We start from the raw sequence: 5,401 nt of genomic DNA, 5'->3' as shown, positions 1-5,401 counted from the left end.
AGTCTGTGATAGAAACAAATTCCGGCAGATTTAAAGTTGTGAATTAACAATGATATTGATTAAGAAGCCAAGAATATGTAAAGCAGTGTTTGACACAACTGGAAGTAAAGGAATATGACATCGATCCATAGAGTGAGACTGTGCTTCCAACTAGGTGACCAGGTATAGTTTATAATCTACATAAAGTTTAATTTTGGACTTAAATGTTTTTTTTTTCATAATTACATTGAACAATACATGAAAATAAGAAGATTCAAGAAAAATTCACTACCTTCATTCTGTGCTGCTCCAACATGTCTAGTATGTTGTCAAGTATATATATGTAATTGGCTATATATATGGCATATATTTTTATATTGTAATAAGATATGTAGTAATTATAGAGGCCTTTTGTAATTTATAAAAGCAATACATAATCTTCAAATACTTCTATCATTAAAGATCTCATTTTTATTTTCTCTACAAGGCAGAATATGAGTATCCATTAAATATGCCAGCGTAAGTATATATTTCCAAAATGTCTCTTAACTTATTTGTCAGAAGAAATTAGCTGTATCCTGCATATGTAGAAGAGATTTACTGCCTTGGAAATTAAGTCCAACTTCATAAATTCCTGTAGCATAGTTCCCATCACAATACATAGCTAATGGTGACAAGTCAAAACAAATTAGAAGTGTGAGCTTTGTTACCCTTCTGCCCTAATGGCATTGTTTTCTGAATACAGATAAGGCTAAATTATTTTCAGGGTAACATTACTATGCATTCTTCTGACGGAAATACATCTAAATTTTTTCTAGCTTTTTGAATGCAGTTACATGCTAAGAGATTGACAGAGTCCTTCCTGAGGACAATGAGGATTTTGCTGAGAAAATCTCATTCACAGTGAATAACTAAACCTCAGCTGATGACAGCAGATTTCAACCACTCAGAGTTAGAGTATTTCTTACACATGGGAAATTTTCTTTTAAGGAAACATATGAAACAGCCATAAGTCAAATGTAGGGTCATTTCGTGTGCAAATTAGCTTTTATAACAAATGGATGTAATCACTCTGAGCTTTAAATAAGGCAATTTCAATAAATGGACACATGGAAGAGATTGAAAACTAAGAAGAGTGTAAGTTTTATGTTAATTTGCAACAATAAACTTATAAAAACCTATGTGTGCCCAATCATCCTGACTTTGGGTTCCCATGTCAAGGTCTACCGTATGCTCTATTTGACTACAGGAAATACTTCAGGGTTGGAGATTTAGCTCAGTGGTAGAGCGCTTGCCTAGCAAGCGCAAGGCCCTGGATTCAATCCTCAGCTCAAAAAAAGAAATACTTCAGCTATTTTACTGTTTGTTTGCTTATATATTTTAATAATAGGTCTTGTTTGCTGGGCAGTGGTGGTGCACGCTTTTAATCCCAGGACTCAGGCAGATTTCTGTGAGTTCAAGGCCAGCCTGGTCTACAGAGCAAGTTCTAGGACAGGCTCCAAAGCTACACAGAGAAACCCTGTCTCCAAAAACAAAACAAAATAATATGTCTTGTTTATCCATATAGAGTTTAATAAATATATGTAGAGTGAATTTCAATCCTACTCATCCTCTCTTTTTCCTTTCCTATTTCTCATAACCACCCCAATACATGCTTCTCCCAATTTTTTTTTTTTTGTGTGTGTGTGTGAGTGAGTGCATCTGTGTGCATGAGTGTGTGAAAATGACTGTCTCTTCTCCTAAAGCCATTCTAATTACAACTCATTGTGAGGAGAGAACTCTGCCACCCACCTAGGAAATTGTGTGGTGTATCATCTTTTTTGTAAAATACTGAATATCATCATATGATACCTGTAGAAAGGTAGAAAATACATAAAAGGAGAACACTAGTCAATACTGTCATAATTATTATGAACTGATGTATCACTAAGAAACTTTATAAGCCCCTGTACATTCTTAGGAATTTGGAAAGTCATGAGCACCAGAAAACTTAAGTATACAAGCTTACAAACCAGACCATAAGCAGTCAACTGTTGCTAATATTTAGGGCCACACAGCAGGAAACAAAACATAAGGCAGAATAATGCACAACAGAATATTGAAGGCACATGCAACAGACATAGCTACCATGAGATCTATTTCCTTCTTCATATATACTACTATTAGCAAAAATTAGGACATATAAAGTTATGTTTCTGTCAATTAGATTTATTACTTTAGACTAATGTTGCTTACTTTTATTTTATTTATTTATTCCATTTATTTTATATTTTAATATAATATAATTACACATTTTCCTTCCCTTTCCTCTCTCCAAATGCCTCCTTATACCCCTCACTCTTTTTCACATTTATGATTTTTTTAGTAATTGTTGTTATACACATGCACCTCATAGAATCACAAAAAGAACTAAAAAATTTGCATAATTTTCACAACTCTGTCATTGTCATCTTAGTTCAAGCTACATTAAACGATGATCACAGTACTTTTGGGTGGGTAGTGAGAAAGTAAGTTTTTAAATATAGTAAAGGAAAACAATTAACTTAAAATGGTATACAAAAAAGTATGTATGTAATATAAATAAGAATATTAATAGATTACAAAACTGCTGTGAGACATATAGAAAACAAATAGCAATTGAAAAATATTCTACTCAAAGACAGGGTTTAGATAGACAGATAACAATAAGATAAGCTATGAAAAAATTGAAAGTCTGTACCCCCAGAATAGTGAACAAAGAGATTTACTAGCTATATTACCAGACAAAAGAGAATGCTGTGGGATATTCTGTGTGCCATAAATGCGTTGCTCTGATTGCTTGATAAATAAAAAGCTGATTGACCAGTATCCAGGCAGAAAGTACAGGTGGGGTAAATAGACAAGGAGAATTCTGGGAACAGGAAGGCTGAGTCAAGAGACTCTAGCTCACCGTCCAGGGAGCAGCATGTAATGGCACACAGGTAAAGCCATAGAACATGTGGCAACATATAGATTAATAGAAATGGGCTGAGTTTAAATGTAAGAGCTAGTTAGTGGTAGGCCTGAGCTATTGTCTGAACACTTTTAATTAATATAAGCTTCTGAGTGATTATTTTATAAGCAGCTGCAGATGGCAGGGCTAGGCAGGACCTGAGGAAAACTTTTAGCTACAAGAGAACATAAGAGAGACATGCTATTAGAGAAAGGGGGGAAAATCCTAATAATAAATTCCAAACCATCAAAGAGACATAATAATTATAAATATATATGAAATAAACAACAGAGTTACCAAATACATACAGCAGTAGTATGTGACTCAATTTCAAAAAGAAAATGATTTAGGTCCAAGCTGATAGATGGTGCACACATGCATACACACACACACACACACACACACACACACACACACACACACACACACACACGGGTGGCTAGACTCTCCAGTTAAAATACCTGAGTAAATGTGGATATTACCTATCAGAAGAGATGGGTGACAACCATAAACTTGTACTGTAATCACAAAGGAAAGTAGGAATCTTTAAAAAGCAGAACCTGATTTAAAAAAAGTACAGATTCTGTCCCAGAGGGATTATGATGGCCTGAGGTAAGCTCCTCACAAACTAAAACCAAAACTAAAACTCAATAAACTGAAAGCTGCAAGAGAGAAACACCTAGTCACATGTAAAGATAGGCATAAAATAACATTTATTTTTCAGCAGAAATTATAATTCAGAAAAAAAATTTTATAATGATCTATTTCAAGCTATAAAAGACAAACTACAGTCGGGGGCAGCTCGAGCGGGTACTCGGCTGCTGCTCCTGCGGCGGCTGCGACTGGCGCTGGGGTATATAGGCTGCTGCTGCTGCTGCTGCTGCTGCTACCCACGGGTGCCACCGCCAGAGAGACTGAGCCCAGCGCTGTCATGCTCCTGCCGGGGACCGGGAGGCAGCGTCGTCCTGTCGCTATATAAGCGCGAGCGGAGGGGCCACCCGGAGAGGCTGAAAATGAAGATGCCCGCGCATGGGCCGCCGCTGATTGCCAACCCCTCCGGAGATCGCTCCCGGCGTGGAGCCCAAGGCCGCTGAGGACCCGCCTTCGCCGCAGTAGCAGCGGGAGCAGCGACGAGGACACGGTGGCGCCCCTCCCTCCAGCGCGTAGAGAGGCGGCGACTCCGGGGCCGCTGCTGGCCCCGCTGCCAAGAGTTGTGTGGAGGTGATGTATCACCCCCAGCCATATGGAGCGTCCCAGTATCTGCCCAACCCCGTGGCAGCTGCAACCTGCCCTACAGCTTGCTATCATCCGGCGCCCCAACCTGGCCAGCAGGGAGACATTGGGTCAGTAGAGGATGAACACTTCTCAAGAGCTTTGGGCCAAGCCAGCACCTTGCATCCAGAATCTGCCATTTCAAAAGGCAAGATGGGGCTAACCCCCTTATGGCGAGACAGCTCAGCTCTCTCAAGCCAGCGGAATAATTTTCCAACTTCCTTTTGGTCCAGCTCTTACCAGCCCCCACCTGCGCCCTGTTTGGGGGGAGTTCATCCTGACTTCCAAGTCACTGCACCCCAGGCCACCTTTACAACAACAGACCCAACTCTTGGCCAGGACATGGTCTGCATCAGACTGGCCCTGCCCTACCACCTACTCTATCCGAGTCCTGGCACTATCCTCTGGCATCTCAGGTGCCACATGCATGACATGGACATGCCGCATCACCACCCTCACGCCCACATGCATCACCGCCACCACCATCACCACTACCACCACCACCCAACTGCTGGTTCTGCCCTGAATGTGTATGGGCCCCTGCTAATGCCATCAGCGCATACTGCCAGGATTCCTGCTCCCCAGCGTGACATCACAAAGACAGATCCGACTACAGTCACCACTGCTACCTCAGCATGGGCTGGAGCCTTTCACGGGACAGTGGACATCATGCCAAGTGGGCTTTGATACAGGTCTTCAGCATCAGGACAAGAGCAAAGAATCAGCTTGGTACTGAAGCATGGTATTAGCATCCTGAATCCCAGGGCCCACTGGGAAAAGATGCCATGGGGATTTCCTATCCAGCAATGGGACACAGGAAACATGGATAGAGAAGAGGACATATGAGGCCATTGTCTTTTGATGTGAACTTTTTCTGGAGAAAACAGAGTGGGTCCTAGTCATTGAAGAGAAGCATTTTGTCTGTTTTTCCCTCATCTGAGCCTTTGTCAGCTGTGCGACGTCTCATTTTACTCGCCTTTTACCAGTATGTTGGGTAGTTTTTGTTTGTTTCTTCTTTTTTCTTTTAGAACCAGCCGCCTTGTCAAAAGATGAGCCATCAAAAAAAAAAAAAAAAAAAAAAAAAAAAAAAAAAAAAAAAGCTCATTCTTTCAGGAAAACCATTTTGTAGCTCTCTCTTCATCTATTTTTGTAGAAATACAGAAACTTAGGTTTAGCATG

The 5,401-nt window shown here is 40.4% G+C and overlaps 1 pseudogene; it reads left to right on the top strand.

Moving 5' to 3' along the window:
* Positions 1-2,779: 2,779 nt before the first annotated feature.
* LOC118571480 lies at positions 2,780-5,192 on the top strand (annotated as a pseudogene).
* Positions 5,193-5,401: the final 209 nt, after the last annotated feature.

Source organism: Onychomys torridus, chromosome 21 (assembly GCF_903995425.1).
Source record: "Onychomys torridus chromosome 21, mOncTor1.1, whole genome shotgun sequence".
Classification (NCBI taxonomy): Eukaryota; Metazoa; Chordata; class Mammalia; order Rodentia; family Cricetidae; genus Onychomys; species Onychomys torridus.
The sequence above is the reverse complement of the archived record's forward strand: the minus strand, read 5'-3'. Positions and strand labels throughout refer to the sequence as shown.